The sequence below is a fragment of the Chenopodium album genome, chromosome 4 (assembly GCF_948465745.1).
Source record: "Chenopodium album chromosome 4, dcCheAlbu1.1, whole genome shotgun sequence".
In the NCBI taxonomy this organism is placed as follows: domain Eukaryota; kingdom Viridiplantae; phylum Streptophyta; class Magnoliopsida; order Caryophyllales; family Amaranthaceae; genus Chenopodium; species Chenopodium album.
In genome coordinates this window covers 31775314-31784899 of record NC_137837.1, presented here as the reverse complement: position 1 = coordinate 31784899, position 9586 = coordinate 31775314, and positions in this window count along the sequence as shown.

The window sequence follows — 9586 nt, the reverse complement described above, 5'->3', positions numbered from 1 at the left end:
AAAGAAAGAATCTATGCTAGACTTATTGGGCGAAAGGGTAAATTAAAAAAATAAATAGAAAAATGAGGTCATGAAATCTCGTCGTTGAAGCTCGCCTCTGTTTTGTGTCGTTTGCTTCATCATTATCCAGTCTTCTCGTTAGCTAGAGGCAATGGGATCTTATTTGCTTCTATGAGATCTTGAATGAGATTTTGAAACCTGTAGCATTCATCAGTAGTATGACTGCGTCCTCGATGGTACTTGCAATAAGAGTTGGGATTCCATCTCGAAGATCAATTTTCTGGCATTGGATCCTCGGTAGGGCCAATAGGTTTTATTAACCCTCGGTCATAGAGACAATCGAAAGCAGCATTGTAGGTCATTCCAATGGGTGTGAACTCTCTCCTGGGTTTCCTTTTAGATCCTTGATTGTCCATGGCTAAGACACCATTATGGTCAAAGGTACTAACATTATTACTAGAGTGGGCGTTTTCGGAAGAAGAAGGATTGTCGTTCTTCTTTTCTTTCCAACCACTATGGTTACTATTGTTAGTAGCTTTTTGTTTTGCGAGGTCATCTTCGATTTCAATTTCGATGTCATAAACGGCTTTGAAAGTATTCAAATTATGTTGATATTTTAAATGCTTCGAATACTTCTCTTGGAGATTTTTGATAAACATCCTCACAGATTCTTTTTCGGAGGGCACCTCAATCATCTTAGCAAAAGTTTCCCTCCACTTATTGAAGAAAGAAGTAAAGCCTTCATTCTCTTTTTGTCTTAGCATTTCAAGTTGTCTATAATTGGTTTTGACTTGAATGTTACACTTGTATTTATCAATGAAAGCGTTCACTATTGACTCCCAAGTAGAGGTTCTCTCTTTGTCAAGGGAGAAGAACCATTGTTGGCAAACGGTTTCAAGAGATAGAGAAAATATAGAGGGAAACACTTTCTTATCAATACCCTTAATACTCATTATAGTTTCAAAGGCTCTTAGATGAAAATAAGGGTTATCTGTTGCCTTGAATTTTGGGATGTCGTTGGCATTGAACTTCTGCAGGAGAAGCTCCTTGTCCACCAAGACCCCTTGCGAACTGATGCCCTGAAACTTGTAATCACTAGATAGCTTGCTCAAACTTTCTTGCATAAGGTCCATTTGTTGTTGCTTCACAGGGTCATCGATTTTGAGGGTTAAAGTCTTCAATGCCTCAGTCACGGTAGTCAATTGATTCCTAAGTTCGTTGACTTCTTCTTGAGTTGCCATTATCTTCTTAGCTTTCCTCTTTTGACGAATCGGTTTATCAAAAAGTAAGACTTGAACAAAGGTGTTGTCCTTGATTAATCGCCTTCTCTCCTTGACCAAGTACTGTGGGAAGGAAAATTAGGGATATTCATTGTTAATTATTTGACTCAACTCTATTCAACATGCATCTATGAAAGAAGGTAGGAAGAATGAAGGTTGTGATGTGAAGAAAGATGATGTAGATGGGGGGATATGAAGAAATTAAGAATAGACTGTACCCCCAACTTAAATGACAAAAAAAACTGACTCGTGCATGAACCTAAGACATGGTCATGGTGTATATACATATTAGTGGGTGCTTTATTGTGAGTGCAAGTGACATGTTAAGACTCGTGTCATGACCATGTGGCTAGACTATGTGACTAGACTCGAACGAAGACTAAGTTAAGACCTCACGTATATGCATTAAACTGGACAAGCTGTGGTATTTTAGTCATAACTTTTGATCTGTGACTCTGATTGGGATGAAACCAAAGCCAAATTAAAGATAAAACTCGGGGCTACAGATCCATAGGCTCTAAGGCTCGTAGTTCTTTATAGAACTCCGGATATGACCAAAACAAGTTGACGCTTGTGCAGTATACGGGAATAAAAATTCGGGTTGACTTAAAGGGACTCTGACTTGATTATAGACATATTTTTTAGGTCTAATTAATTAATTAATTAATTAAAAAAAGTCCTTTAGTCATTAATTAGTTTATTTAGTCTTAATCACAAGTCAAACAAACGGTTAGGAAAAACACAGTGCACAAGCAAAGAATGCACAAGTAGTCAAGTAGTCACAATATGATGCAATGAGTTTGCAACCTAACCATGGCTCTAGTTCTCTAAAGTTTGGGATATGGGTTAGTCAAAGAGGGTCCATGGTTAATTGTCCGGATGCACCGCGCAGAAGCCTAACCATGAAGGGTTGGCGCGAGTGGATGGGACACCGCGAGTTTAGAAAAACTCGCTTCCATGGTTTGGTGAATTCAACATTCTCCGATGTACCCTTTGTTGCACAGAGCGTTCAATCAGGTAGATGGAGCATGAATTCCCAGAGGGTTATGTCCATATGTAGAACACATATGAGTTTCAGAAAAAGGAGAAAAACTCAATCATATTTCTCAAATTTCCTACGTGTAAAAATCCTATGTTTTTAACTCATTACGGATGGTCTTTCCAATGAGATCTTTTTTTATGCATATGACAATAATGTTAATCAAAATTACGCACATGAAATACTTAGAAATTTTTGAGTCTCACCCACTCATTCTAAATCATTGCCAAAATAAATTTTAGAAATTAAAATAGAAATCCTCCCCAGTGGAGTCGTCAAAAACTGTAGGGAATATTTCAAGCGTTATCCCTAGCTTGAACCCCAGTGTGATCATACACTAAAGTACGGTGGCGTCCAAAGGGAAGGAAGCTAGAGCAAAAGAGTCGCGAACAAGTTTTAGGAACTTGTAAACCGTTCACAGGGTGAAGGTTACACCCCTTAACGATCCAAGAGATCGTCAACTCCAATAGGTCTGGAACCATGACTGGTAGTTCGGGGATGAAAGTACAAATCCAATCTAAAAGAGATTGAACCTGCCCTAATAATAGGCCTCTACTTTATTCTGATCGTATTCATGTGCGCTTTCTGACTAACATGCAATCAATAGGTTTAACTTAAACCTGTTTATCTATGTTGGTTGAATATAATGCACAAATAAATCTATTATTGGCGATCACTTGAATTATAATCAAATTAACCTTAAATAAGATTATTAATTATCTTATTATGCGTGATTACAAGTACAAATTCCCTTCAACAAGCATAAAAGGCGTGATCAAGCAATAACAAAATATAGTCAAGCAACATAATAATAATAATCATAATAATAATTATAATAATTATAATCATAGAATAATCATATTAAAGCATAATAATAGCAAGATCTTAGGCATGATACTAACAAGATTAATAACAAAACCTAGCACGTCACTAAACAATAAAAATCAAAGCTTTAACCCTAACATGATACTAACATGCTATTAGGAAATAATATAGGAAGCATCACAATTGTCATATTTGATATTAAAGTTACCCTAAATATCATACTAAAGAAAGCATCCTAACATGATACTAGGAACATCCTAAACATGATACTAGGAATCAAAATAATAACCTAAGCATGAATTCTATATCAATAAAACAATTAAAGCACTTACTTGGATGCCTCGTATCTCTTTCTAATAACAAAATACACACGTTAGTAAATTCAAGGAAAATAATAAAATCAAATAATTAAATTAAATAATTGAAATAGAGATTTGGGACCAAACCCTCAGAAATTAAAACCTTTCACGTCTAGGGCGAAGGCAACTTCGAACTTGGCTAGGTGTGTCTAGTGCTAATGTATGAGGAATTGTGTTTGTAAAAGGCTAGGCTAGCAAGAGAGAGAGAAAATCAAGAAATTCTTGATGAGATTTGATGATTGAAAAAGGGGAGATATGACCTCTATTTATAGGAAAAAAGAGAGTCGAAAAATAAAGAAAATAATCCGAATTCGAATCGAAATAAAACTCGATGGACAGCAATTTTTACGGATTTTGTTTTTATCATATCTTTTGATCTAGAAGTCCAAATAAGAAATATAATACGTCGTTGGAAAGATATTGAAGTCTACTTTCCAACCCAATTAGAATCAGATTAAAATATTTTGTATATAAAAAGATATGGCCGAAATAGTAGGACGGTATTAGTTTTGGATAAAGTTTTGTATCTCATTCATATATTTTTCGTTATAGCTCGGAATTAATATTATAATATATCATTGGAAATATAATTTCAAGATCTATCCAACCATATTAAATTTGGATAAAGATTATGAGGCACAAAAATAAAATCTGACTGTCTTTGAACATCTTTAATTCAAATAGAATTAGGGTTTAAGATAAGGAAAGTTTTAAAAAAGGAAAGTTTTTATTTAACTCAAATTCTTTGATCTTATCTTTTCAAAAAGGATAATTAAGATCTTGGGAAATTCTCAATGGTAATCTTAAGGTTTTTATTTTTCTCAATGGTAAACACTAAAAAAACAAATTATTAATGGTAATCTTCAATTAGTAAAACTCAGTCAGTGGTAACATTAATGACATTAATTCATAATTATTAGCCTAACCGTAGTTAGCTTAAGGCAAAATGACTAATATAACCCTATTAATTAAATAAAAAAAAATTAAAAAAAACCCTTGCCACCCCAACCACAATACACCGCCAGCCCCCCTCCCCTGCCAGCGGCGGCCACGGGCGGCGACCCCCCTCCCTCCCATCTCCTAGCGCCGGCGCAGTGAGCCTCTCCTTCCCTGATTCCCTCTCTTCCCTTGATTCCCAGCCCAATCACCATCTCCTTCCCCGATTCCCGCTCCTCCTTCGATTCCCAGCCCAACCACCATCTCCTTTCCCGATTGACCTTTCCTCACTCGATTCCCAGCCAGCCACCATCTCCTTCCCCCGATTCCCTCTACCCTCGATTTCCAAATCACCCAAATCAAACTACACCACCAACAAATCCCCAAAAACCTCGTCGATCTTGACTTAGGGTTAGACAACCTGCAATGAAAATCTTGAAGCAATTTCCATCAACCATGCACTGACGAAATTCTATCAGCTTTTGATTTGAATTTTAAGTAGTTTTTTGCTCGATTCAAGGTATTTTAGGGGATTTTCATCGATTTTTGTTCGAAAATGGGGTTGAATCGAATATGGGGGGTTTTAACTTAGTATTTATGGGGTTTTCAGTGAATGCAGGTGGGGTTGAGGAGGTGGAAGGACGGTTTTGAAAATGGCGGTGGTGAAGAAGGGGGATTGGGTGGTTTAGGGGTTGCAACGGCAAGGGGGGTTCAGCCCGGCGCCGGGGAGGGGGTCTAGGTGGTCGCGGCTGGCGCCGATCGGGATAAGGGGTGGGGCTGGGGCAGGGGGTGGCGGGGATTAAATGGGTGTTGTATTTTTTTCAATAAGGGTATTTTAGGCAATTTTCTTTTAAAGCATTAACCTTGGTTAAAATTTCCTTAAAATGTTTAACTAATGTTACCACTGAATAGTTTTATTAATTAAAGATTACCATTGATAATTTGTTTTTTTAGTGTTTACCATTGAGAAAAATAGAAACCTTAAGATTACCATTGAGAATTTCCCTAAGATCTTTTAGAAACTTATAGAAGCTTCTAATTAATCCTAATTAGTTTAGGAATAGGATTAGACCTTTGGACCCTCCACATGATCATTGGGTCGTAGGTAAATTCCGGTTTGGGCCTAGTTTAGTATTTTGGCCATAACTTCCTCATTATTCATCGGAATTGGGCTTATAATATATCGTTGGAAAGGTCTTTTCAAGCCCCATCCAACTACACCGTTATTGGACCCATATCATGGACCAAACCTAACTAGAATGCACGTTTTTCATAAATAGGGTAAGAAAAGAAATATTTTCAAAAACAGAAAGAAGAGATATTTTAATAAAACATCCTCGTCACTAGACTTTTCACACTTTCGCTTTGTTCGATAATCAAATGACATGAAAGGTATTCATCACCGGGTTTGGTTTTGGGGAGACACAAATGGGTGTCTACAGGTGCCATCTCCATAAGCAAGATTTTTTAGAATTTCACTCGTTTTATGCTTGTTCTCTTGCTCAGGGAAACCATACACCCCCGAGAATCTCCACGTAACCATCCCCTCACACTTTATTCTCATATCAATATGATTAGGAGAATAGGATTTTAATTCTACATCCCACTCCTCCTTCCACAGTAAAGCAATGCCTCCCTTTCTTTTTCTACCTTCTCCCTCACAACTTATAGCGATCATTCCACAACACTTCAATTTATTTTTTATGTTCTCCATCTCACAAATGCTACGTTTAGTTTCCTACAAGAAAACTAAACTCGGGTTTTCGGTGATGACAATGCGTCTCAACGCATTGACCTTTTGAGAGCTTCCCAGCCCCCGACAATTCAAGGAGATGGTGCGCTTTATTAATCACCAAGAGCCCATGGTGTGGGGCCCGCCACATTTTCAATCAAAATTGAGTCGTAATTGATGAGTCTATTTTATATATATATTATTCCCCGTCCCACGGTCATATTTGTGCTTATTTGAGCTCTGCGGAGCTATTTTATTACTAATATACGTTTTCTAGTGTTTTTGTAGAGTTGGTATTATTTTGTAGGAATTTGCAGAATTGTGACAATTTCAGAGCTTATTAGACCACTACAAAGATATTGGAGTTTGATCGTATTTTATGATCGAATAATTTAAGCCCAAGACCGAGTTAAAGGAATTTGGTTCGGTGATTAAGGGCTCGGTTTATTTAGAGTACTAATTTTGTTGCAAGTCCAAGATAAATTAAGAAGAATGAAATTTCGGCCCAAGTGGAAAAGGCTTGAACAGATGGCCCAAAGTTTGCCCCAGCGAGATCTCCTCCAGCGAAGTACCAACGTTGGACCTTCAGCTATTGGGCCCGTTTATGCATTATCCAGTTTCGTTGTTTTTGGGCTTCGTTGGTTTGCTCCAAATTCCCGCAGCTTTGAGTTTGAGTGGGATTAGGATGTTGACTTCCTTTTTGTTATAAAAGGTGATAGTAGTAGTCACGTAGGAGGCTCTCTTAGTTTTAGTTTTAAGTTTAGTTTTTTTTCTATTCTTTTCTTTTAGTTTTAGTTTTCTTTTTTTTTTCTTTTCTACTTTTTTCACAAGATTTATTATTTTGTTTTCCTTATTACTTTTATACTATTATTCTCTTTATATTAATTATGTGTGAGTAGTTTTCTTTCTAGGGTTTGTGGGGATCCATAAATAATATGAAGGGGTAATTTATTGTTGTTAATTATCAATGCTAGATTAATTTCCTATTGATTGATTTAATGCTCTGTGACTAGATTAGGCCTGATCTTTTATGCATGAGTGTGACAACATTGATTCGAGATTCGACAGATGAGAGTTGATGTTTAGGTCTAGTTTCAATAGGCAGGTTAATTTATAAATGGTTAAGTCGAGATTCGAGAGATGAGATTTAATACCGGTAAATTAATTGTGTGATTGTAATACATAGCGAAAGCCCTTTACAATCTGGTTAATTGATGCATTGATGATTGACTATTATTGATTATTGGTATTGCATGATAATTTCTTATTGAATTGTTTTAACGTTTTACAATTGCGGCTTGTAAAAGTATAGCAATATTGAATTGATGAATCGAGCAGATGTTAATTTGATATTAAAGGCTATTTTCAATAAGAACTTTGATCTAGTAAATTGCGAGAGCCTGTTAGATCTATGTTGATTAATAAATTGCGAGAGCCTGTTAATCATGTTATTTATGCAATGTCAATGATTAATTATTATGTTTTACCCTGGAGTATTATTTATTGGTGAACCTATGCCCTAGATCCTTTTATATATTGTTTTCTCCCTATTCTCAATCTTAGTAGTTTAGTTTCATATTCAAATATAAATATTGGTTACTTCATAATCTAGATTATTTTAGTTAATTAGGAATAGAAAGACTTGTTTCCCTGTGGAGATCGACCCTACTTCCCTATCTACATTAGTTAGAGGATTTAGGTATTACTTTTGATTAGGGGATACGACTTTCCCCTGTCAGTAATCATCTTCCTGTAAGTCAGTAGCTCTTAGATTTTTTACGCAAGCCTCATTCAGTTCATCTTTCTCCTGTACTCCTTCATATTCTCTTGTTTTTCTAACCACTCCAACAAATTTAGTTTCTTGTGGATTAGTCTCATCTTTTCCTGATCTTTTCTTCACACGAATGATTTTTCTACTTCGAGTAGTAGCACTGTTGGGTATGGCGCAAGAAACAGAAGCATTTTGGGTGTCTTGGTTATAATCATGTGGTTTTTCAGAGTTCAAAAGGAGATGGTCTGACTCACTATCCTTAGGACCCGCATGATCATGGCTGCTGGAATTCTTGTTATCCACAATTATTGGGTCCTCCTTGCTACCAGCTTCGCTGACATTTAAATGTTGCATTTCTCCATTCAGAAACTTCTCAACCACTTCTTTCTCCTTCTTCTTTGGTCTTGTGATGAAGAGAGTTTTCGCACATGAACTACCCTACTACACCCCTTCATTTCTCTCATCCCCCTTATAGATCTTCCAAGGTGATGCTTTCAGCCAACCCCAAAAGGAAAGCTTTGAAGTATCCTCCTCACCACACTCGTCACAGTCTTTCACTCCATGGCCAAATTTACCACAAAAGAAGCAGAATAATGGCGGTTTTCATACTTTACATCAAAAAATTCTTCTTAACTCCGCCTCGCATTTTAACCTTTACCTTTTGCAACAATGGCTTATTTACATCAATACCAACCCTTAAACGCACAGACTTGTCAATCCCCATACACCCCGAGAAATCCACTCTTATGAATCTCCCAATTTTACTACCAATTGCTTCGACATTAGCAGAGTTTAATCTCCCTTTAAAAGGCAAATTGTATACCCACACCCACATTGGTAACTCGAACAAGTTCACGTCCATGGGCTTGACATTGTCTTCTATATCACCCAGAATTATAGCATGGCGATCAAAGTGCCATGGTTGTCCCTCAACCACATTCAATTTATCTCTCCATGAAAGAATTGAAACACAAAAGTATTTTTGCCAATATTACTAACCTCCATTCCATGCTTTGGTTGCCAGACATTCTTTACAGTGGCGATGAAAGCATTTGAATTCACGTTGCGGTTAGTCCATAACTTCCCTACAAGCCCTTATTCCACCCTTGCCTCCTCGTCTTCTTTTGCCTCCTCTATCCATTCAACTGCATCTTCTTTCGAACTATTATCCCTAACATCATCATCCTTATCGAGAGTCTTTTTATTCATCTCTTCGAAAATTTCAGTGATTTATAAATATGGAATTGAATTCGGTCATCCTCAAGAGCATCTGATGAAGTAGATGCCATTGTTGATCAAAATCAAGAACAACGAGCCAAAAATCAAAAGAAAACCTTTAGATCAAAGGAAACCTTAGTATAAACTAGACAAACCCTCCCAAGGAAAACCTAGAGGGAACTCGTAACAAGCTCTCGTGTTCATTTACCTGATTTTCACTTACGGAATTTAAAAACTATTCACACACTACTCTGCAGAAATTATTATTAAAACAAATGGGAAAATGTCTTCAAATAAAACATTGTTAGATTTGTCTTGTTATTGAGGGTTTAATTTTACTTTTTTACGTGTAAGGTGGCATCAACAAATTAGGGCCAACTAGAAAAATGTCTTCTATACAATTAAGCTTCTTGTTATACTCTGTGA